General features: G+C 40.1%; 1 long non-coding RNA gene across 7 annotated transcripts in view; it reads left to right on the forward strand.

Annotated features, from left to right (window-relative positions):
- LOC141578014 (uncharacterized) overlaps positions 1 to 25,330 on the forward strand; it is a 56,758-nt gene that overhangs the window by 23,935 nt on the left and 7,493 nt on the right. For 4 of the 7 annotated variants that reach the window (XR_012507873.1, XR_012507868.1, XR_012507870.1 and 1 more), the window contains exons 3-6: positions 375 to 599; positions 5,795 to 5,978; positions 6,734 to 6,933; positions 7,236 to 7,359. This is a non-coding gene — a long non-coding RNA (uncharacterized LOC141578014). Of the gene's footprint in view, positions 1 to 374; positions 600 to 3,630; positions 3,803 to 5,794; positions 5,979 to 6,733; positions 6,934 to 7,235; positions 7,360 to 9,173; positions 9,966 to 23,162; positions 23,868 to 25,330 lie in introns of those variants that run through there. The other 3 variants (XR_012507871.1, XR_012507874.1, XR_012507872.1) reach the window with 3 other exon arrangements.

The raw sequence follows: 25,330 nt of genomic DNA on the forward strand, positions 1-25,330 counted from the left end.
GCAGCGTGCTCTCTTAGCAGCATCAGGAGCTCAGAGCCACGGGATGTTGGGGGCGGACTGCACTGCCGTCAAGACAGCCAAGCTAGTCACTGCAGGCGTGGTCCTTTCACATAGTGCATTTCATGTTCTATAGTAGAAGGTTTCAAAAGGGAGTTAATTAACTGAGTTAATTAACATTTAATAAATATGAAGCTTTGATGAAAAGTCTGTTATAGGCAGAATATAAGTTGTGAACACTTTGAAAAAGGTTTCATTACAGAAATTTCAGTAGGGAAGATAAACAGTTTATCTTATTTATGCCTCTCTTTTAAAGTAACACAGAAACAAGGCAGAAAAGGCAGAGGATGATTTCTGTTATTCCTCTCGGCTTGCAGGTGCCCTCACATCCAGTGGCATCCATCCAGACACCAACACTGACACTGGCCATGCTCAGAACTACCTCAGCCCTGAAGACACAAGTGACAAATAGAAGGGGGCCGCGCCCTGTTACAGCAGGTGCTCTCACTTTGTGGGTCCTTATGTAACTGCGCGGTGTTAATCAGGATCGCCCGTTCTACATTGTGTGGCGCTGCTGCGGTGTCTCCTAGTTATTTGTTTCTGTAAGTACTCGTGTATTATTCTCCAATGTGTGTTACTACACATCTAAAAATGCTTTTTACAGATGAAAAATAATGTATATTTAATATAATAAGTCTGAAAAAAGGGACAAAAGAGGCTATCCAGGTCCCACTACTCAGAAATAATAATGAACACTTTAACATCTACTTTCTGTTCTTTTCATCAGTGTGTATCAGCTCTGTCATAAAAACCAGTGAGCACTCTGTGCCTGTTTACTGTGTGGAGACCTCCATTTTCCATTCAGCTTATTACATGTTTTTCTACAATATTCTATCTCCCCTGGCATGATTTTTAATGACCAGTATAGCATTATGTCTTGTGGAGGCATTGTCCATTTTACTTCGGACTTAAATAAACTTTTAAATTCCAAGTGTACTTAACTGAAATACTGAAAAGAGAACTGTGGTGGTACAGGAAGGCCCCTAACTCCCTTCCCATTATTTCCTGAGTGTAAAAGCTGTTGCCAATATGGTGTATATATTTCATGACCTTTATGCCTATGACATATATATATACCCATACATAGATACATACATACATATGAGAAATCTATGTATATGTGTGTATATATGCTTTTTTGAAAAATAAGGCCATACTATATGTTTTCTGCAGCTCGCTTTATTCACTCAGGGGTATATCATAGACGTCCTCCCACTCCAGACTCACCCGGTCCTTTCAGATAGACTGGAGGGGTCTCCTGATGTGCAGGTGTGGTCTCTTGTGCAAGGACACCATTGGTGGGAGAGTGCTGTGGACAAGGCCCTGGGCCACGGGGAAACGCCGGCCCCCTCAGTGCCCACAACTCGCCGTGATTTACCGCATCATTGTCTTGATGGTGGACACTTAAGTTTTCTCCATTTTCCACTGTCAGAAAGGATGTTTGACTGGCATCTTTCTTTAACAAACATTCCTGTGATCTTGTATGAGCATGCCTTTAGTTAAGTCTTCTGGAAATTTAGTCCCTGGATGTGACATTTATGTTCATCACAGGCTACTTTCAAGTGACTAGAAATTCCTTCTCCAGTGTGGAATGAAAAATGTAGAATTACTTATGTAACCAATTCTCTATTGCTGGATATGATTTCACTTCAGCTTTTCTTCCCACCAGTGTAACCACTACATCTATTTGAACTGATTTTTTTTCTAAACGAAACGATTCCTAGAAGTGGGGTTGAATCAGTGTGTACACACGTTTTCAGAGTTTACATATCCACTGACATGTCATCCTCCAAAAAGGTCGCTCACAGTGTTTTCTCCCACAGATGGACACTAGCTACAATATCTTTTAAAAATATTTACCAATAAGATGAGCAAAAGTGCTTTTTCATTGTTTTAGTTTGCATTTGATGACCAGTGAGGTATTGAGCATTTTTCACTCATTAGCCATCTGACTTTTGAAAAGTGAATGATCCATTTTGTCCTTTGCACAAATTTAAGTGAGGAAGCTTCTTTTTGATTTGTGACAGCTCTTTGTATGTTATGAACATTAATCCCTTGTCTTCATCAACATCTATCACAGAGTTTTTCCTTGTCATTTCTTTCGTTTCATTTTGTTCAGTAGGTTTATATTTGTTGTGGCTCAAAATATTCTTAAGATAGTAAATGTCTTCCTTTTGGGTTTTATCTTTGTTATTATTCTTAGAAATACTTTCTTATAATGGTATAAATATCTTATGTAGGTTTATTTAATGTCTAAGATGGAGATGATAATAGTACTTTTTATAGTGAGGAGAAGTTGAATTAATGTGAGCAATGAGTTGTATTTGCTGTTATTAGTATTTTAATATTTAAACCACTATCTGTAATTTTTTTGTGGTCATTATGACAGGAATAGAATTTGTTCTTTCCAGGTGATTCTCTGATTGTCCCAGGACAATTATTGAATTCACAATTTGCTCTTTGATTTGAAATCCCACATGCACAAAATACTTATGTACACTAGAGTCTCTTTTTGAGCTCATGCTATATTTCTGTCAATCATACTTCCTTACTCCAGCGCCATATCTTACATATTGTAAAAATTAATTATTATCTGACAGTGCGATTTTTTTTGTTCTTTTCTTCCATCCCAAACTTTCTTGGCTATTATTATGACTTTATTATTCCTAAAGAATTCTAAAATATTTTGTTCAAGTTAAAAAAAAGTCAGATAAGAGTATTCATGGGATTTTTTTAAGTTTTGAATTATTTTTAGGAGAACTTCCATATTTACAAAACTGTTTTCCTCCATGCAATATGTTGATGTCTCTACATTCACACCTCTTATTTACCCCTCAGTACAGTCCTGTAGTTTTCTCCATGTACAACATGGGCATTAATTTTGAGTTTATTCCAGATTATTGTTGATGTTTTTCTTAATTTTTTAAGTGAGAATTTTTTGCTATTATATTTTTTAACTGTTTAAACTGACACCTAGGAAGGCAGATTCGGTTTGTAAATACTCACTTTGTAACAAATCATTTAAAATTGTAAGTATTAAGTAATTGTTCCAGGATCCTTTCTTTTGTGTTTTTAAATATTTGTTTCCAATATTATCAAAATGGTCATAGCTAAGAAGTATAGGTGTGGAGACTGATGGAGAGAGGTAGTGTGGCTCATGTACAAACTGTGAGCACTTTCATGGCTGCCTTTAGGCTGGAGAAGCCCCAGAAAAGCCCAGGTTAGACCAAGGGTGGCTTTGTATGCACTTGAAAGCCAGCTTTCCTACCTGTATGGTGAAGCCTGGTGGGCGTGGCAGGTAGATGATCAAGGTCTGATCAAGGTCATTGGCTGCACAGAGCACTGTGTCTGTGAGAACTGGAGTCCATCGCCATGGGAAATGCTTGGCGCCAGGAACACTGCAGGGGAGCTGGGGAGTCTGTTTGTTAAGGATTTCCCAGTCCTGGGAGTGGGAAGATCAGACTCTGCATTCAGATCTGAGTTTGAATTCATCCTCTCTTGTTTACTGGTCCTCTGACTTTTGTCAAGTTATCTACCCTCTTTGAACTCCTATTTTCTTATCTCTCAAAATAGGAGAATTACGGCCTGCTGCTAGAGTGTTTGATCAGGATAAATGATTTGTTTCTATAAGATGCCACGTACAGTCACAAGCTCAGTGAGAAATGGGCTGTCACCTCTTCATCTGCAACTCAGTGCTCGACAGGACATCGGGGCAAAGCCAGTCCGTAATTTGTTTGTGATGCAAGTAGGAACAAAATTAATGTCTTGCCTTTCACTTGCAGTATCTTACTCCTTTGCTTCATTTACTTCTTTCCTCCTTTCCTTTCCCCTCCTCCACCAAAAGATCCTGAGACTCTCTCAGAACACTTGATTCAAATTACTTTAAAGGGTGTCTCATCCTCATGAAATAACAGTAACTTAAAAAAAATCTGTACAGATCCCAGACGTCATTGTATTTGATTTACACACACACACGCACACCCACCCACACACACAATCAGCCTACCTACCACTTGCTGAGGGAGAAGGACCAATTTTTCTGAGTTTTCATTCACTGAGCGTGAGAGCAAAGTCTCTTATGCAGACTTTCACCTTGCTTAGTGCATGGTGTTTTTAATTGGATTTCTGCTTTGTGGCCATAGAACTATTCTTATAAAAGAGAGGATGTGGAGACATAGACATTCTGCTGAGATATTGGTGTCAAAATATTTGAGTTGGAAAGGACTTAGGACAGCATAGAGTCGTAACATTTTATGGGTGAGAATCCATGATGGTGTAACTTGGACAAGAACCCGGGTCTTCTGTCTTCGTGTCCACGTGGATGAAGAGGCAACAGGGAGGGAGATGGCAGGGATCCTTCTTGCTTGAGTTCCAGGGTCTTGCTAGTTTTCATTGCTCAGCTGTCTTTAGTTTAGGTCCGTGTGGCCTCTCATGGGAAGGTCAATCTGTCCTGAAAGACTGAGTTTCTAATCAGCAAAAAGCCCTGGACCCACTCATATTTCCCAGAGTTTTTCTGCTGTCCTGCTGACAGTTTATATAAATGATACCTAAGAAACTACTGGATATAAAATCCTTATTGTTATCATTTGCCCTCAAGTTCCATAGGAATGGGGTGCTGTCTCAGGCTGTCTAAGGCTAGATCTGAACAAAGATAGGGTGATAGGCTGTGCTGCTGGACCCTCCCCAGTCGAAAGGGATTTCCACCTAATTTTTTAGAATCAGACAGATGAGTTCAAATCTTGCCTTTACCAGTTATTAGCTTTGTGAACTTGGGGAAGAAACTGTACTTGTTTGTGTCCAATTTTCTTTATCTGTAAATAAGTTCAGTATTTATTTTAGGGTTTTTGTTTTAGAATTGAATGAGCTAATTTCCTCATTTATACCTAAAATACTGATCGCGTGGTTCTATGCTGGTGCCTTGGTAGAAGATTACTAAGGGACTCAGCAGTGAGAATGCAGGTGGGGGACCCCTGGATCATAGAGCTTATATTCCAGGATATGCTTGTAAAAAACTGGATGTGCAGTGGATTTTTAGTAAATGTCCATTCCTTTCCTTATCCACATTGATTGTGTATATATCTTTGTACAATATATGAACAATTTTTTATTGCAATTTAAATATCTTTGTAGTATTTAAATTATGTAGCTATAACAAAATACGTGAAATAAAATGATTTGTCTTTTATTTTCTTTTCAATATGCAAAACAAAATAAAATAGAAAAGAAAAAAAGGTTTTGAAGGAGTAGAAATAATTTTATTTCTGTGGAATCAATTCCCTATGTTAGGTTTTTTAGTTGTGTTGTTAAACAGCATATAAAATTGATAGGTTGTGACTTCAGTGTTCATAGCTAGGTGAGTGTAGTTTCTTTTTGTGGTTGTCTTTGATGAATTATTTGAACTAGATCATAAATGATGTGAATGTTACATATTGGAAACGAGGAAAGAGTGGAGACATACTACCTCCAATGCAGTCATCTTGTTACCAAGTCGAAACTCGTACTGCTTGCTGTATGACAGGCCAATAAATCGGGAGATTGAGGTGTTGGAGCAAGGAATAGTGACTTTATTTGAAAAGATGGCAGACCCAGAAGATGGCTGAATGACATGCTGGAGAACCGTCTCCCCCAAGTCAGAAATCAGTCCGCTTTTATACTAAAAAGGGGCGGGGATGTGGTTGGTTGTTGCAAACTTCTTGCGGTACGAATTGTTTCTCCTTGGAATTCTTTGTTCTTGCAGCTGTCCACGTGGGTCAAATCATGGTGCCCCTCTTAAACCTCCAAAAAAAACCAAAGTTGATTTTCTATTTTGCAACTTGCCATCTCAACATAAGTGCAGAAGAGTTAACATCGTGAAAGATCAGAGCCCGGAGAATAGGCTCTCCTGGATATTTCAGGCTAAAGGCAACTTTCTTTTACAAAAGGTACAGAGATACCAAGTCTGAGCCTAGAAAACAGCAAAGGTTTAAAGCCAAATGAACAGATCTAACATGCAGTCAAATTTATTCTTTTCTATTACAATTACTTTTTCCACCACATAAATAATTTTAGTAAGAAACATGAGCAATTTTTTTACTTTTGCTTCTTAGTAACGGATAAGTGGGCCAAATACATTTATGAGAGCAGGGATTCTGTGTGGGCATTGGGGTCACAGCAAACTCTTTTTGGGGGTGGTCGACTCTGCAACATGTCTGATGCCCCGTGGGTGTTGGTGAGGGACCCCATAACCAGGGGCTCTCTTCAGGAACCAGCATATGGGCATTGACCTCTGGAGACCTTTTTCAGCTGCCGGAAATTTTTTCAGATAATGTGACTGAAAAACCACTTCAGCTGGTGATAATTAGGGAATAAAGGAAGAGGAAAAGGGCTTGGATTAGATTAGAAGAGAAGGACAGAATATCAGGGAACCTGGGGGCTTGGCAGTGGGTCCTTGGGAGAGAGGGGAGCAGAGGTGGGGAGGGGCACGGCTCTGGAACCAGCTCCTGCACCTGTCCCAGGGCCCAAGTCACACAGCTTTAAATTGGCCTAGGACGCTTTCCTGTCTGGATGTCACCCTGGGCAGAACCTTGAGAATCGAAGGTAAGGAGTGGGCAGCACTCACCTAGGGGATCACTGAGGACTTCGTTCAAGTCCACGGTGCCTTTTCTGGTCATGTGTCTTCACTTGCCCTTTATCTTAGGATCTGAGGAGCAGGAGCAAGGAACGCAGGGAGAGATTCAGGAAGACATCTGACTGTGTTAAGAGACGACAGTCACAGCCACACGGGGAGCGAGGACACTTGCAGCAAAGTAAAACGACTTCACAACTATTGCATCAGAGCTGCCGGTGTGAGAGAGCCTAAGCCTGTCTCAGAGTGCAGGGGACAAGTGGAAAGGAATGGTAAATTTCCACTGACAGTTGAAATTTTGTTAAATAGCCTGCTACTGTTGCTTGTATCACTTGAATGAATGCAGGCATATTTCTATGGGCATTTATATGTTCACTCAAAACCACCAGCCACTCTTGCCCCCATCGGGGATGGGCTTTCTCAAGCACAGTGTACCTCCTGCTTGGGTGGGCCATGCTGCGGGTCCTCGCCTGGGGCCGGGCTGCTACAGGGCACTGAGTCCCCGAGGCACGGCCTGCGAGACACGACAGGAACACCTCTGCTCTTGACTGAGGGCCTCCGTTTCCCCCTGCAGTGTAAGAATGCTGGTGACTGAGTTAGAAGCATGCTTCGAAGCTGTCCATGTCCTTGCCATCCAGAAGCGGAGCCTGGGAGCTACCGAATTTCTCCAGAATGCGGTTTACATTCATCTTCGACAGGTGAGTTTATGTCCTTTTACAAGTGGAGGAATTACTGCAGTTTTCCTGGAACTTACTCACCACTAGTCCATCTGATTTTTCTGTGCTTGGATTCAATATGGCATGCTAAAAATTCTGGAGTCAGATCTTGAAACCCTGATGAAGAGGATTATTTTATTTCTTTATATGATAGTATTTTACTTACAAAATTCAGAGTTTTCGGTTCTTTCAAAAATTTTTTGGGGGGTTGGAGAAACAACTTTGCTCTTACCATCTTTGTGACCTGTTGCTTTGTGCCTCTCACCTGTCTTCTGTCACTTCTGAGGCGGTTCAAATTGTGACCCTGTCCGGGTTGTTCATGGTATAAAACATAAAGTCTGTAAAACTACAGTCCCATTTACTCCGAAGACATTCCAAAAATACTACTTAAATCTGGGTGTGGTTTTAAGAAGACAGAATCATTAGAACATGTACTTGCAGGTTGCTAGTGCAAAATCCCCAAATCAATAGTCTAGCACAACATCTAATATATTTCTAATCTACCTTGGATTTGTATGGATAAGTGAAGCAGTTTGCTAAGAACTCAAGACCAGGGTTAGAATACAGGCTGGTGTAGCTCAGCAGGTCCTCCCAAGCTGATGCTCTGCCAGAGGGCGGGTCCTAGGGGAGAGGGCGTGTCCTCCCCTCCCTGAGCTGACAATTTGATGGGCAAGACCTTCATCAGGTGAAGAACTTGACTTTCTTCTAAGAACAGTGGGTTTGAAATCAGTCCTAAAAGCGTGGGAGTGACACAATCCCATTTGTCTCAAGTAGGGGAGAGTGGCTTTGGGGCCACTTGGGAGACTCGTGAGTCCAGGTGGGCAGTGTTGGTGGCTTCCACTTGACCGGTGGGATGGTCAGTGGGTAAAAGCGAACAGATTGAAGGCATGTTTAGATGGTAAAAAGGAAAGGATGAATGCTGTCTGTGAAGGTAGGATGGAGGAAGGAACAGGTTTCTGGGTGGATTAATGAGGTAAGTGATGATCCTGCTGTGCTCTGAGGAGGGAAAGCTGTAGAGGGAGTTCTGGGGGATAACTGATGAGTACAGCTGTGGGTAAAGTGAAAGGCTGTTAGATGTGTGGTTTGGGAGCTCAGGTGAGAGCCAGTAGTGAGTAGGGGGAGGGGAGAGAGACTTTCAAATCAGTTTGTCTTGTGAACATACAAATAAGAATGAGTAATGACACACTTAAAACCTCTATATTCTGTATTTAAAGCCCAGTAACATTTTGCTATATTGACTGCAGAGGTTCTTAATTTTTTTTTTTAAGAGAAATAAAATAAATAGAAACAAAATAGTGGAGATAATGAACATCTTAGAGTTGATGTGTGTCCTTGTATGTATTTTCATACCTCATCTGTTTATAACCATAATCTACAAATAGATCGCTTGCTTAGCATAAGAGTTAAACAGAGGGACGTGACACACAGTGTTGGGACTTGAAGCTGATCTTCTCGGGCAAATTAAGTCACCTCTCTGTGCCTTAGTTGCATCATCTGTGACTTCCCCCGGGCCCCTCATCACAGCTGATTTCATAGACTAGATGTTGGGAGGGAGGCTGCTGAAGGGAATAAGAAGTGGCAACTTCTAGGGATATTGAAGAGAGAGACAAAAACAGATTAAAGCCGATAACCTGAGTAAAAATACCCTCAAAAGAGAAAGAATCCCGCAGTGTTTTGAGCCCCTTAGCGTAAGGGAAACAAAATCAGGTAGACCCAAAACTCTTGAGCATGTGAGTATTGTGGGTGGGTGGGTGTCATCAGAAAAGGGTTGAGAAAAGGCCTTTTCATTTCCCTAGACGTTTCCAGTAAGGATGGGGAGCAGAAGAGAAAACCCCCTGCTTCACAGTGGAAGCTGCTGTTTTGTGCAAAACTGACCAAAGTTTGGAGACCAGTCATCAGCGGTGCTGGCAAATGAAGAGACTTCGGGATTGGGTGGGGCACTTGCTGCGACTTTCAGGTGACCTGCTGGCTGGGGGCTGTGAGGCGGGCAGTAGGTTTGCAGGGTGACCCGGGCATAATCCCTGGCTCTGAGGCTGCTGGTCTGACTAGCAAACCTAGGCACCCGCAGTCCTAATGGGGCAGCTCGGGATGTGGCCTGGGACACCTGCTGAGCTGAGGGTGAGAAGAGGGCTTCCCTGAGGGGGTGTCATGCGGAGAGTGGGAACGTGTTCCTGCAGGGGAGGAAGAGCCTCTGAGCAGGGTGCTGGATGCACAGGCAAGACCAGCCTGAGCACGGAGGCTTCTGGGAGCCAGAAGTCATACAATGGCCCGAACCGCCTTGTTCCTGCGAGACTGCAGGGAAAAGATGCTGAAAAAGTAGGCAAGGGTCAGACCCTGTGGTGTTTTATGAGTGCCAGTAAAGGACTGGTCAGGCAGGCATGAGAGAACCCTGTGGGCGTCCCAGCTGGGGCGTCACGCCGGAGGGAGGAGCAGAGTTATAGACTTTGCCACTTATTAGCTGTGTGACTTTGAGCAAGATCACCCCACCTCTCTATATATATATCTTCGTCTGTAAAGTGACAGAGTGACAAGCTCGTGTAATCAGAAGGCTTAGTTTAGCTCTGATCCTCTGTGTCCAGTCCTGTCAGTGCTGCCCTGTGAGGTTCTGCAGCGGCTGCTCTTACCCTGAGAAGGGAGGGCGTAGAGGGACATTGTAGTGCCCGAGGGAAGGAAGGGGTTGCTTTAAAAGCAGACATGTTGCCGCCTGCAGCTGCAGGCCTGCAGGCAGTTTGGTTGAAGGTCCTGCAGGGGACTTTGGAGGCCTTAGGTCGTGGAGAGTACTTTGGACGCCTTAGCTTCGTCTTAAGTCTTGTTTTCCCTTGCGGACCGGATTTGCCTTTGCAGATTGATGCTGAAGATTTGGGCTTCTAGCAAATCTGTTTTCAGAGATGGGTATATACGTAAAATATCGTATAAATTAAAATGATTTATTTAACGTGTGGGACTTCGCAGCTGTTGGGAACAGCTCTGTTTTCCTGGTTGTCACGGAGGACACCAAGGGTCAGCAGAGAGTGCGGGAAGTCAGGTAGCCTGCAGTGCTGCTGCGGGGTTTTCTCCCGAGTAGAGCACTCTGCTGAGTTGACTCCTCTGAGTTTCGTTGCCAGATGAGCAGACAGCAAATTAATGAGTTCTGGTGGGATTGTATAATGTCAGGAAGAAAGAGGAAACCGTAGTTTTTCCAGACTAAAACAAGCTTTTGTTTCCTGATCCAGTGTGTTCCATTACAGAATTGATGAGTTGTGTCTATTCTGGGACTTCATTGAAATAAACGTTCAGCCTAAATGATAAGAGTTATGTTTTATTTGGCTGGAGGACTCGAGCCGTTATGGCAACCTCTCAGATCACTCTGAGGGACTGCTCCCAAGAGGTAGGGGAGGAGCTAGGATATATAGAAGTTTTACAAGAAAGACCAGGTAGTTGGAACAATAAAATATTGCTTGTTATCTAAAGAAAACCAGATATCTCAAGATCAAGTATTTAGTGCTTTTCTATGTATGGGAGGAAGCAAACATTTGTGTCATTGAATTCATCCCTTTGGCAAGTACCTAGCTATCTAGGGCCAGTATCCTGTCCTTTCTTACTCTGAGTCCTCTCAGAGGGCACCACTGTGAGTGGCTGAGAGGCTGGGCTGCAGGCATGCACTCTTTGGGGGTGGCAGCAGCCGCTGATGACTTGGTTTCAGCATTCTTTGTTTACTGACATGGTTGCAGTATTTTCATTCACAGTGCTCCCCCTTGGTCCTAAATTCTGCCAATGTTTTGAGAGACATTTCATGACCAATTTTGTCCCATGGTGCTAGGATGGCTCAATCCTAGTTCAGGTGAAGAATCTTCTGAGTTGCCATTCAAGGTGCTAGTTTTTTATCAGGCCCTGTTGATACTAAAAATTCTCTGGATCACCTGTCTTACTTGTTTGTTATGATCCAGGAAGTGTTTTCCCTTCATTGCTCATTCCCATACCTAGAATCACACTATTACAATTACTTTATTCAGGGTTATAAATTTTATCTATTTCTTCAAGATGTTTAGTCATCATCAATTTTGTAGGCCTAGTTACACTTTAGGAAATGTAACAGACAATTTTATAAAATAGATAGGATATAAGTAATACAGCTAGTAACGTTAATAAAGTCACGATTAAGAATTTAATAGTCGGGAAGTTGTATTTTGGGGTTAAAATTTTGCTTGTGTTTCTGATTGAGTTTGAGTGATCTTATGAGAAAGTTCATATTTATGGTCAGTCTCAGAGCAGGTATTAATTGGTCAGGTGAGGTCTCCCACCTTGTAAGATCAACAGAGGCCTAAACAGAACTATAATTTCTTTTTAGAATAACGTTTCTGAGGGCTATCTAGTTAGAGCCTTGGAGTAGGGAAACTCACAAAGGTAACACAGAAGAACTAGACATAGGTAATTTACCATAAACTTAACAATTGGAGTAGTTCATAATCAAAGGTAGGAGAAATTATCACAGTAATTTTTATGCAGGCCTGGTACGGTGTCTTGGGTCAGCTGTCTACCTCAGATATCGTCTTCTTCTCATCCTGGCCTGGTAGCTTTTTCTCCATTTGGGCATTGTTTTAAGGTGAGCAGTGCTCTATAGGCCAGTGCATTGCAGGGGCTATTTCTGATAGGAAATGAACCCGAAAGTCCGTTTCCTTCAACTTTGGTTTGTATGGTCTATTTAAGAGTACCTGATAAAGGGTCCTTCCATTCAGGTTGGAGACAGTTCTTTAAGTCATGCCTGTTCCAGTTTGTATAATCCCCTGGCTGCAGGTCATGGGGCATTGGAACTTTACCCAAGGATAGATTAGTGAGCTTCAGAAACAAAGCTAGAGTATCCTATTAATAATTCAGTTAAACTGTACAGCAATGTGACATAACAGCAAGGAATGATTGGGAAGTGTGTTAGTAAATACGGAAGTCAATTAACAAAGCTAGAATTTAATATCCACTAAAATATAATCTTTTTTCTCTCTAAAGTTACCCTCATTTTTCTCAAATAAAGCCATGTCAAGATTAATTGCTTTACAAGTTGTCTGATTATTTGATCATATAGGCTTTTTTAAATTGGCTGTGTTGGAACTTTTAATTAGGAGTCTCAGTGTAGAATGTTAATAAGGTTTGCTAAGGCCAGGAAAGCCCCGTCAAGGGCTTGTCATGGATTTCTGCCTTACAGATTTAGGTAAATTCTTTTCTCTTTAAAATCCTTAAAATACCTTGAGATTCTTATATCTGATAGGAGATGATCTTCCTCATTTGTCTGATAGAGCCACTGGGGACCTAAGAGTTTTTAGTCTATTGAGGGATCAGATAGAGAGAAAATATAACTGTTCCAAGTCTGATTACATAGGTATAATTTATCAAATTTCTTTTAATCATAGCTAGCTTAAAGAGAAGAGATTCTTTATGTCTGGGAAACAGGTTAAAAGCCAGTAGTATTTTAAACAAAATCAAAAATTATAACCATATTCACCAGTTTACTCAGTCCCATGTAACTAATTCTTTTAATCACAGTTTTCATTGGAAATTTAAAATTTCTTACCCAGTTTAGTTCACTGCTATAGTTTGAAATTTATTAGAAATCAGTAAATCTCCTTGAAGAGCAAGCATTTTGCAAAACCATCAGAAGACAACCATTAACTGTCTATAAATGACAAAAGATTTAAAATCATGATTAAACACCGTTACACTATAATCGATAAAGAAACCTGGTCACTATACCCAGAATTATCACTGGTAACATTTCAGATATACCAGAATTTTAGGGAGTCCATATAATTTCTACAATATCTATATTAATAATATTTTCTCATACAATATAACCTTAGAAGATTTATTATTCATTTGACAATACCGTGTTATTTAACATGCCAAATGAAATTTACTAGATTAAAATCTCTCTTTGGGATGTTTCAGGGGCCATCTGTAGCATCCCAAACTTAACTGGAGATTAAAAGAACTTTAATTAGAAATTGACATTTGGGAAGCTTGTTAAAGATTTCAGAACACTTGGTCAGATAAACATATAGATCACTGTAACGTAGTACTAATTCATTAACAAGAAAATGCATCAAAGGTAATGGCAGAACAGATCAGTTAAGTGGTATAAGAAGTTTTACAATCTGTTACTGAAGGTGGATTAACATTTTAAGAAATTTTTTTCCTCTTAACAGCGAGAAAACCAAATCTAGTCTTGTACCTGCTTACTTCTAAGTTTCATTTACTTTGCCCAAGTTGATTCTAAACTTAGCCAATTCCGACCACGTATGAAACTCTTTCCTCAGGGTTCCTCTTCCACAAGCCTTCCATAGCTTTCTATACTCATATTAGTGTGTCCCTTATTTTCTCTTCCATTCAGAAGTAACCAGCTTCAGAAGAAAGTCACTATTTTTCATTAACAAAATATAATTCCATTCTTATTATTTCCTTTACACATTTAACTTACTTTCCTAGGATACTGAGATCATTCCCTTAATAATTGAGACTATTTCAGTGTGGCATCATCCATTTAGTAGTATTTCTAAACACCTTTATTTTCTCTGTAAGAGGAAGTTATATGTAAAGTAATTCATATATCAATCTTATTTTATCTGAAAATGGCATAGCTATTTAATAAAATCCTATCATTTGACTTAATTTAGCACAACTCTAGAATTTAAAGATACCAAACATTTAGAGATTATCTTAAGCATACATTTTAAAAATATATTTTAAAAATTTACCCAAAGCTCTCATCTCATTTGCATTTAATTTACTTAAAATTTTACCACACCACATTACTGTTTTTTTTCTTGACAATTCTGCAACAGATATAACAGGATCTTATTTGACTTTCATTAAACCTAGGTACAGTAAATGCATTATACTTAATATTGATGACTTTAAAGATGTCTATATTAATTAGAACATTCTTAAATTAAACAATATCAAATATTATCTTAATATTGAATATTTTCCAGTTCACGTGACGCTGAAAGTCAATTTGTTCAGTTTTTATTTTAAAAATACTTAATTTTCAAGCTCTTATGTTTTACGTCAATTAAGCAGATCTCTTTGACTTTGATTTTTTTTAGCTGTAGAAATATCTCACATCAATAATGTGTACACAGTCTTATAAACAGACAAAAGCTAGAGATCTCATAGCTTCACTTTAAAACTTACTTATAAGATAGGTATAATAATAGTTGGAGTAAAGTGAATTTGCTTGCTCAAATCACTGAGGCTTGCTATTTATGAAACAGACATTTAAGATTTCTTGACAAAGTCTGAAGGACACGTCAGAGTTCTGAGTTCTAAAATGCCAAAAATTTCTTGGCCTTAAGTTTTATTTCGTTGAGCTAATTAGGCTCAGTCCTAGGTCACTGTTTGCTGTATTTCCATTTCTGATCTGCAAGACAAAGACACAATCTTCCAATTCCCCAGAGAACTGCTCTGTCACCCAGACCCAATTTTCTCTCCTTAATTGGCATTTTTTTTTTATCAGTGAGAAGAGCTGTAAACAAAGAATTCAATCTTTTAAAACCTTAAGGTTTAATTTATCATGTTTTCCAAAGCTTGCATAAGGCATTTAGTAAGGTCTCTTTTCCTTGAGTTATAAGTTAAACCCAGGGTAAACCTCTTATTATATTTTTTTATTAGCCACTGAATATTAGTTTTTAGTTTTACGTTATACTGGACGGCTCATGTAACTCTGTTGGTTTCTTTTACTTTGTTCAATTAATATTTTCTGAGGGACAGATTTGTGCCCAGACTTATAAAACCAAGAAGGGGAAGCGTTTTTCCGTTGAAACAGATCTATCCCACAACATAATTAAGCAAAAGGTTTATATAAAGACCATTTAAATATACCAATTTTACAAACTTTTATCTCAATTTTATTAAATCTTATACCTTTAATTTTTATATTTATGTTTAAATCAATAATTCTTATTTATAGAAGGAGTGCCAGAAGCCATTTTTTTTGTGTGTGTGCATTGTATCTAATTTTATAGAAAAGTCTCTAGGATGCCCAAGTTTCAGCCAAAGAGCTTAGACCCTTCTCAATTTTTAATTTGATTAATTGGTCTGTTGTCCCAATCATTGATCAAGTATTTCAGTCTATATATACATATATTTTAAACTGCGGCAAATAAAACGGACTTGTTTGAACTTTAATGTTGGGGGGCAGTAGGTGATCTCTTTGGCCCTTTATTTTTACTTTATGTAGTGTAGTATCAAAACCTTGTACCTAAATCCAAAAATGTCCATTTTATTTATCTCATTCAAAATAATCATATAAAAATATTTATCCACTTGGGTTAAGCCCCTTATCTTTTTTTTTCGACATTTTAACAATCCTTTTTCCAGTTATTCAACCTAATTAACATAAATTATTCTAAGTTTTTATTAGCATCCCTAGAACCATTTATCGGAAAGGAAAAACACAAATGTAGCTTTTCAAACCAGTTTTATTTTTTTCACTAAGTTCTTAGCTTAAACATTAGATATATTTTTCTACCTTTAAAATTGATTTTAATAGATACCAATAAAACAGCTGTTTATAATGAGATCTCTTTCAACTCTCACCAATTTAAAAGTTTTTCCAAATTAAAGGATCCATCATATGGCCATCATTTTATATATATATATATAATAATATATATATTATTATTATATAATATATATATATATAATATATATATAGTGATTTTAAACCAATAAGATGAAGAGGCTCTTCCACATGAGAGTGGGGGTGTTGCCTAAATAAAATTCAAAGGTTTACTCTTCAAAAGCTAAAGGCCTTTGTGGTCCAGGCTGATGAAACAAAGTTTAAGATGGCAAAATATCTGACAATTGGTACAAAGAATTGCTTAGAATCCCAATTTATTTGTGTGGCCACCATATGTACACAATACTTGAACCTTTTGTATGGCAGAGTCCAAGGTTTCCTTTAAAAAAAAGTAAACTTATATATACATACATACACACACTTAAAAACCCAGAGAAAGATAAAACGTTTACATTTCAAGGACACAGGAAGAGAAATCCAAGTTCCCCCTAACGGGAATTTTGTTTGTATAAGTTCAGAATTCCAAAAAATGTTTTTATCAGGCCTGGTTAGTTACTTTCATAGTGAGGTTTTTTTTTTTTTCTAATTCCCAATTAATGCTGTAAGTTTTGTACGTACATAAACCTGGCTGGGGTAATAGTTGGAGGCTGGCAATCTGTCATTTTTTATTTTCTTTTCTGTTTTTTATTTTTTTTGAAAGTTCTATTCCACATTGTAAGGTCGGGTTCTCACAATAAATTTGCTAGTAAGATTTCCCTCAGGGACAACTCTATGGCATGAAGTCTTTGCCTCTACCACTCCTGCAAGATTCTCTGTCACCAGAGAAAGCTGCTACCAGCCAGGAGGAGGGTCCCATTTTTGGAGTTGAAAGATTACTCATAAGAGTTTTACTTTTATCCTGAAAAATTCAAAGGAGGTAACCAAATTGAGGAAAACATTAGACCAACCTCTTACCTAACCACTCAGCCCTGAACCCAGTGTCCTTCAACTTGGACACACTCAGGACGTCTCCACTGGGTGAGTATTTTCCTGGTATGTTTCCACCAGCCCCACATCGGACGTCTCCGCAAGGTGGGTATTTCCCGTTATCTTTCAACCAGGCCCCACCCAGTATGTCTCCACTGGGTGGGTAATTCACCACAGTATCTTTCAACTGGAGGGCCAGTTACCTGGAAACACCGCCAAATAAAACTCAGGATCATCAAACAATATGTGATTTCCGAGAACCAAGAGAGACTCACCCAAATTCATCTGGACCCCCCGAGGAGGCAGATGGGCACAAAGGGCCACTTATGGTACCAAGGCTCCAGATACTCGGAGAGTTCAGGTGGAGAAAGTCTGCTCTGGGTCCCTTCATGGTGTCCAAAACTGTTGACTGAAATACATGTGCAGCCTAAAGGTTAAGAGTTATGTTTTACTTGGCGGGACGACTCGAGCCGTGATGACAGCCTCTCAGATCTCTCTGAGGGACTGCTCCCAAGAGGTTGAGGAGGAGCTAGGATATATAGGAGCTTTACAACAAAGACCAGGTTGTTGGAACAGTAAAAGATTGCTTGTTATCTAAAGAAAGCCAGGTATCTCAAGTTCAAGAATTTAGTGCTTTTCTATGTATGGGAGGAAGCAAATATTTTGGACTCCCTGAATTCATTCTTTAAACAAGCACCTAGCTACCTAGGGCCAGTATCCTGTCCTTTCTTATTCTATGTCTGCTCAGAGGGCACCATTGTGAGTTGCTGCAGCTGCTGGGCTGCAGGCCTGTCCTCGCTGGGAGTTGGCGGCAGCCGCTAATGACTTGGTTTCAGCACTCTTTACTGACATGGTTGCAGTATTTTCATTCACATTGTAGTATTTTCATTCACGGACTGATTATGGATAATCTGCAAACTTGGAAAGCAACCGAAATGGAATTATTGCAGGTACATTCTTCTTTAATAAGCCGTGTGCAAACATAAACATGGAGGAAGCATACATTTGGATTTGGTGGTGTAGGGAAGGGTTTCTGCACAATACAGGAGAAGGCAATGCAGAATTCCTTAAGTCCACCTTTCTTTTCTGTAGTGGTTTCTGAGAACAGTTTATGGTAATTAACCAACATTGACAAATGGTGGCACACATTGCATTTAAGAGCTGGCCGGCTGCAAACTTGTGTATTGGACAGGTGGAATTCATAGGCAAATGGTCAGGTGGATGGGAGAGAGACGGAGCCTAGGCCTGGGCCCAGATTCCGGTTTAAATCGGCATTTCCTCACCATACGGCCTTGGACTAGAATGCAACCTCTCTTAACCTGTTGGTGAATCTGTGAAATGGGCATGATAATATTCGTTTCTTCCTGGGATTGTTGTAAGTTCTAAAGAGTATTGTAGCACACATGAAGCACTTAACACACTGGCACTTAGCAGTGTTCACTGTGTGCGGCCGCCCCGCTTGGCATGTGTCAGAGCCGTAAAGGCAGCATGTGTCTGTTGAGGATGCACTGGTAGCCCCTTGTATAGGTTGTGAATATGGTGATTCCCTTTAATCTTGGTAACTCTGTGTGCCATGGGAAGTTATTTTCATGGACAGATGAGGAATCTCAGGGTAAAGAAGACTGTGTAATTTGCCCAAAGTCAGACCATAATTTTGGGTGCAGGGGCCTCTGTTCAGCATGGGCCCCAGGGCCTTCTGCCCTCTCCATTCAGCACCAGAACCAGATGTGGAGTCGGCTGTTTCCCAGCCCAGAATATCGGGCAGGCCACAAGACACACCTGGCTCTGCACTGCTTGAGCAAAAACTCCGGAGGAGAGGAAGTTACAAAAGGGATAATCATAAAAACAGATGACAGCAAACTGTGACCAGCACTGAGAAGGAAAGGAACACGCCTCGCAATGCAGAGCTGCGAGCTTTCCCGTCGGGGCTGCTCTGGGGGCGTTCATCTCAGCTAAACAAACTCTGCTGCTGCACCAAGGCAGGAAGGCAGGGAGCGTGTGGCCAGGTAGACAGGGCCTTGTTAATCATACTCATTCCCCATTAAGCTGCAGCTGTCACGGGCACTTACCTAGTAAACAGATGTCTTCCATAATCATCACGCACTTTTCTTGGTAGTTTTATTGCCCCACCTTTGAGATGAGGTCATTGAAGCTGAGCAGTTTGCTGCATGCCCGTGATCACCATGGAAATACCCCCACTGGTCTTTCAACCTAGACTGGTGTGGCTGTCATGTCCCAGCCCTGTGAATGGCATCGTGTTGCTTCTCCCAAGTGTCCCAAATGACTGACATTGATATTCTTAATTCGTAGGAAATGGTATGTGACAATAGGAGAAAAAGGTAGTAAGAATTTGTTTGGAAAACTAGAACAAAATCCAATTCTTCCCCAGCTGGGGGAGCGTACCCTGTGTCACTCACCCCACTCACTGCGTGTCACCTCCTCCCTGCCGTCTCCGCATTCAGAAGCCACTCTGAGCCTTTGAAGAACATTTTGCCTCATGACACTGTTGACTAGGACCTGCGACCTCTCTGTCCCTGGTTAACTCTCTCTTCAAAGCCATTTAAATTTTTTGCAGGCTCCTCCGCTCAGATGTAAGAATATTCTGTTTCAACTTCTTGATGCAGCTCCTTAATGAAGATCTCGTGAAGGAAACTTAGTCAAAACCTGGGAGGTATGCACACAGTGACTGCAACCTCAGCACTTTATGAAGTTCAGAATCAGATTTGTGGGTGACTCAGGAAAGGCTTTTTTATGGTAACAAGGGGAAAGTGAAAGGATGCAGGCTGTGTGAGACTGAAACATCTCGGTCCCAGCCAGCAAGGCACCGGCATTCAGGATGGTGTGTGGGGAGTGCAGAGTTCTCACAAAGAAAGAAGTGTTGGGATGGGAGGGAGGACAGTTAGGTACTTTACTGTGGAGGGAAAAAGTGGGTTAAGCATTTCCTGGTTGAACAAGAGGACTGTGACATGATGTGCTTGTATTTTGGAGAGAAGGGTTTTGTGGGGACAGGCCTAGGGAGAACGCTCTGTGGCTGTGGAGTCAGCACAACAGAGAAACACAGAACCGTGCAGACCTCAAGGCTCCTGCTGGGGAAGAGGCTGCCCGCCAATTCGAGCCCTGGGGGCAGCTTCTGTCCCTTAGCTGGGGCCTCAGAGCTCCCTTCACAACCCAGTCCTGTTGATACAAGGAATAAAATGTGAGGCATGAGAAGGGCTGTGTCCCAGGCTTTGGTTGAGCCCCTGGGATGTGTCCCACCAGATTTTGTTCCTTGGCTTTGTGCAGTAAAGTTTTCAAGAGCAAGCCAGTGTTGAGGAAAGGTAGATTTATTCACAGAGACACATTGAAAGGCAAGAGAAAGGCCACGAGGTGTGGGGTTTGGGTGCTCAGATTAAAAGTAGGTACACACTCCACAGAGTGTGGGCTTTCTCCGAAGAGGGAGAGAGAGGGGTGACCGCGAGGTGGCGCTGTGTTGCTCGTTTTCTTAGGCTTGGTGGTTTCATTTGCTAATATATAGAAGGACCAGCCTAAGGGCAATGGGCTGGGATTCCCAGGGAGTTGGCCATTTCCCACCCTTTGACCTTTTGTGGCTAGCCTTGGGACTGCCATGGTGCCTTGGGGCATGTTATTCACCATGTTACTATTACAATGGGTGTATAATGAAGCTCAAGCTCTGCTAGAAGTTAAATCTCTTCATCCTAAGCCTCAAGGCCTACTGGGGTTTGAATCCTTCACCATTTTGTTGTTAATTGCTGTGGCCTTCCTTGAATGGCTGTGCTCTGCCCCTTCCATCCTGTCTCACTGTGATGACACAGAGAGAGCAAAGGCCGGGACCTGCCTGTGCTCCTGCATTTAACAGCAGGAAGTGTGGAGTGGGCTTATGATGACTCTGAGTGGTGAAAAAGATGTTTCAGATTTTGCCACGTGAGACATGGGGACCTGCCAGCAGCCATCACAGATTTATCTCAAGGACATTATCGCTTGTGTTGTTACAGAAACAACAGGCCAGCCAAGAAACATGCACTGAGATTTATTACGCCGGCGGGCTCAGAGGGGCTTCTGTTCTGAAGATCTGAGCACCTCCAAGACCTGCACATGAGGTTCTATAGGGTTAATTACAAGTAAGGGGCTATTAGCCAATAAGGCTCAAACAACAAAAAGCAAGGAATCAGTACACTGAAGCTTATGAATTTGGAACAGATCACTTTACTGACAATTGTTGACCTTGGATTTACGAGTTAGCTTATTAGCCCATTCAACTGACACTAAACTTCAGATTTACGAGTTAGCCCAGCAATACTTAGATCAGTAAACCGACACTTATCACACTTAGATTTGTGACTTAGCTCGTTAGCCCAGCTGGGCTTTTCCTTCACAGTGTCATTCATCTTTTCTATATTTCTTTTTTTTTTTTTTAAGTATTTAATCCAAATTTAATATCAGGTTTTTTTGGAAAGAAATTTCTCTTTTTCTTTTCTTTGGGACTCTTTTGGGGGGGTAGGTAATTAGGTGTATTTATCTGTTAGTGGAGGCCCTGGGGCTTGAACCCGGGACCCCGTGCACGCTAAGCACACCCTCTACCACCCCCCCATGATCTTTTCTTTTTGCTTTAGCTGCCAAGAATCTTACAGCTGAATTTCTAGTCGGCCTTTAACACTTGCCCTGACTCCAGGGAATCCATTTTTATGACTTTACCTCCCCCAGGTTTCATTTAAGTATTGAATCTCCAATTTCTCTTCACTTTCAGTTTTGCCTTTTTGTTGTTATGGTTGTTAAGGTGTGTTTAAAAAAATTGTTTAATTTCTCTTTTAGCAGGAGGCTGAAAGTAAATAAATATGTAAACAAACAGCACACTTAAATGCTTTTATACATTCTAAGCTGTTTAGTAGTTACTTAAATACCGAATTGAATATTAAAGTGATAACATTTTTAAATTATTTTTTAATTTTTTACAAAGATATAGATGATTTGAAATATGATATGTTTCAGGTGTACAATAGATGCTCCATTTATAGTTACTGTAAACATTGGCTGTATTCCCTGTGTTGTAAGATAAATCCCTGTAGCCTTACATTACATGTTGCAGTTTGTATAAGAAAGTTGGGTAACGCAGAGTATGGGGCATGGCTGTGTCTGACCCAGGGTCACGCTCACCCTGCCTGTCAGAGCCCAGGCCCTCACTCCTGTCTGCAGGGCAGCGAGTGGAGGCAGCCCTCATCAGCGCTGGCACCACCCTCTGAGCGGCAGTGACAGCAGTGTCTGTGTGTGGACGTGCATAGTGTTTTTCCAGGAGCTTTACATGCATTTCTGCATTTAATAATTAAAGCCCTCCTGTGAGGAAGCGTTTTATGATTTTAATGAATAATACATTTTATTTTGATATTGATAGACTTCAAACCTCCGGAAAATTTACAGAAGTAGTACAGTAAACGCTTAGATACAGTTCACCTTAAAGGGCACTATTTGTCCTTTTGTGTCTGGCTTATTTAACATAAAGTTTCAAGGTTCATCCATAATGTAGCCTGAGTCAGTACTTTATTCTTTTGGTTTCATAATATCCTTTTTCTTTTTTTTCGTTTTTGGTCTATTTAAAAATACTTTCATTGAAGTCTAGTCAGTTTATAATGTTGTGTCAGTTTCTTGTGTACAGCACAACAATTCAGTTAAATAGGAACATACCTGTATTCATTTTCATATTCTTTTAAACATAAGTTACTATAAGATATTAAATATATTCTCCTGTGCTATACAGTATAAACTTGCGGTTTATTCTATACATACTCAGTATCTGCAAATCTTGAACTATCAATATATTCCTTCCCACACCCTCTCCCCTCTGATAACCATAGTTTGGTTTCTATGTCTCTGTGTCTGTTTCTGTTTTGTAGATAAGTTTATCTTTCTGTGTCTTTGATTTTTGATTTTTTTTTTTTAAGATTCCACGTGTGAGCGATCTCATATGGTATTTTTCTTTATCTTTCTGGCTTACTTTTCTTTGAATGACATTCTCCAGGTCCATTCATGTTGCTGCAAATGGCATTATTTTATTATTATTTTATGGCTGAATAGTAGCCTATTGGAGAAATATACTACAGTCTCTTTATCCAGTCATCTTTCAGTGGACATTTAGGTTGTTTCCATGTCTTGCTATTGTAAATAGTGCTGCTGTGAACATTGGGGTAAAAGTGTCTTTTTGAGTTAGGGTTCCTTCTGGATATATGTCCAGGAGTGGGATTGCTGGGTCATATGGGAGGTCAATTTTTTGTCTTTTGAGGAACCTCTATACAGTTTTCCACAATGGCTCCACCAAACTGCATTCCCACCACAGTGCAGGAGGGTTCCCAATTCTCCGTAGCCTCTCCAGCATTTACTGTCTGTGAACTTCTGAATGATGGCTATTCGGACTGGTGAGAGTTGAGTCTTGATTGCAGTTTTGATTTGCATTTCTCTGATAATGATATTGAGCATTTTTTTCATGTGCCTATTGGCCATTTGTATGTCTTCATTGGAGAAAAGTTTCTTTAGGACTTCTGCCCATTTTTGAATTGAATTGTTTGTTTTTCTTTCTTATTAAGTGTAAAAGCTGTTTACATATTCTGGGAATTAAGCCCTTGTCAGTTTCATTTATTGCAACTATTTTCTCTCATTCCATAGATTGTCTTTTTGTTTTGCTTTTTGTTTCCTTTTCTGTGCAAAAGCTTGTAAGTTTAATTAGATCCTACTTGTATTATTTTGCTTGAATTTCTATTGCTTGAGTAGACTGCTCTAGGAAAACATTGTTGAGATGTATGTCAGATGTTTTGCCTATGTTTTCTTCTAAGAGGTTTATAGTGTCTTGTCTACATGTTTAAGTCTTTAAGCCATTTTAATTTATTTTTGTGTATGCTGTGAGGGAGTGGCCTAACTTCATTGATTTACATTCAGCTGTCCACTTTTCCCTACACCATTTTCTGAAGAGGCTGTCTACTCCATTGTATGTTCTCACCTACTTTGTCAAAAATTTAATGACCAAAAGTTTGTGGGACTATTCTTGGTAATTTTGTTTATCCGTTCATTGATGGATGGATATTGTTTGTAACCTTTGGCTACTCTGAATGAGACTGCCATGAATATTGATGTGCAAGTTTTTGTGAGAATATATTTTCATTCTGTTGGCTGTACAGTTGGCCCGCCATTTCTGTAGTTTCCACTTCATGGATCCAGATGGCTGATTGTAAAGGGACTCGAACATCCTTGGATTATGGTATCCAGGGTGGGGGGTTCCTGAAACAAACCCCCCGAGGATACTGAGGGATGACTCTATATCTAGGAGTGGAATTGCTGTGCCATATAATTCTAACCTTTTGAGGAAACACCAGGCTTTTCCAAAGAAGCTGCACCATTGCCCCTTTCCAATGGCTGCGTATTGATGGTTCCCATTTCTCTGCCTCCTGACCGACACTTGTTATTGTCCATGTTTTGATTATAACCATCCTAGTGAGTGTAAAATCAGATATCATTTTGATGTTGATTTCGCTAGTGATGCTGAGCATCTTTTCATATGCTTATTGGCCAATTGTGTATCTATTTAAATACTTGGCATAATTAAAAATTGGGTCGATTTTCTTTGTATTGGTCAGTTGTAAGCATTTGTTTTATATCCTGGATACTAGTCTCTTATTAGATATATGCTTTGCAAAATTTTTCTCCTATTCTGCAGATTGTCGTTTCACTTTAGTTTTTTTAAACATTAAAACAATTTCTTTCTAGGGGAGGTAATTAGATTTATTCATTTTATTTTTCTTGCTAAGCACGCACTCTATCACTTGAGCTACACCCTTCCCCTTTCATTTCACTTTCTTGATGATGTCCTTTGTAACAAATGGTTTCAAATTTGATGAAGTCAATTTTATCTTTCTTTTTTTTCACTTGTGCTCTTGGTATTGTATCTAGGAAGCCATAGCATATCCTTGAACCACAAAGATTTAAACTATGTCTTCTTTTAGAATGTTTATACATTTAGTTTTTACGTTTCCGTCTGTGATCCATTTTGAATTAATATTTTATTTGTTATATAAAATACGGGGGTCCAGATTCCAGATTCATTCTTTTGCCTTCAGATACCCAGGTGTCTCTGCACCATTTGTTGAATAGACTATTCTTTCAATGGAGTTTTGTTGGCACATTTCTGGAAAAATGACTGTAAATGTAAGTTTCCCCCCTGGATTTTTTATTGTTTCTCATAGATTTATGCATCCAAACTTATGCCAGTACCATAATGACTTGAGTACTATAGATTTGTAGTAACCATTGAGTGAGTCCTCCAACTTTGCTCTTCTTTTTCAAGATTGTTTTGGCTGACCTGGGTCCCTTGCACTTCCATATGAATTTTGGCATCAGTTCTTCAATTTTTGCAAAGAAGTCAGCTGGAATTTTGATAGGGATTCCATTAAATTTGTAGAT

The sequence above is a fragment of the Camelus bactrianus genome, chromosome 6, assembly GCF_048773025.1.
Source record: "Camelus bactrianus isolate YW-2024 breed Bactrian camel chromosome 6, ASM4877302v1, whole genome shotgun sequence".
In the NCBI taxonomy this organism is placed as follows: domain Eukaryota; kingdom Metazoa; phylum Chordata; class Mammalia; order Artiodactyla; family Camelidae; genus Camelus; species Camelus bactrianus.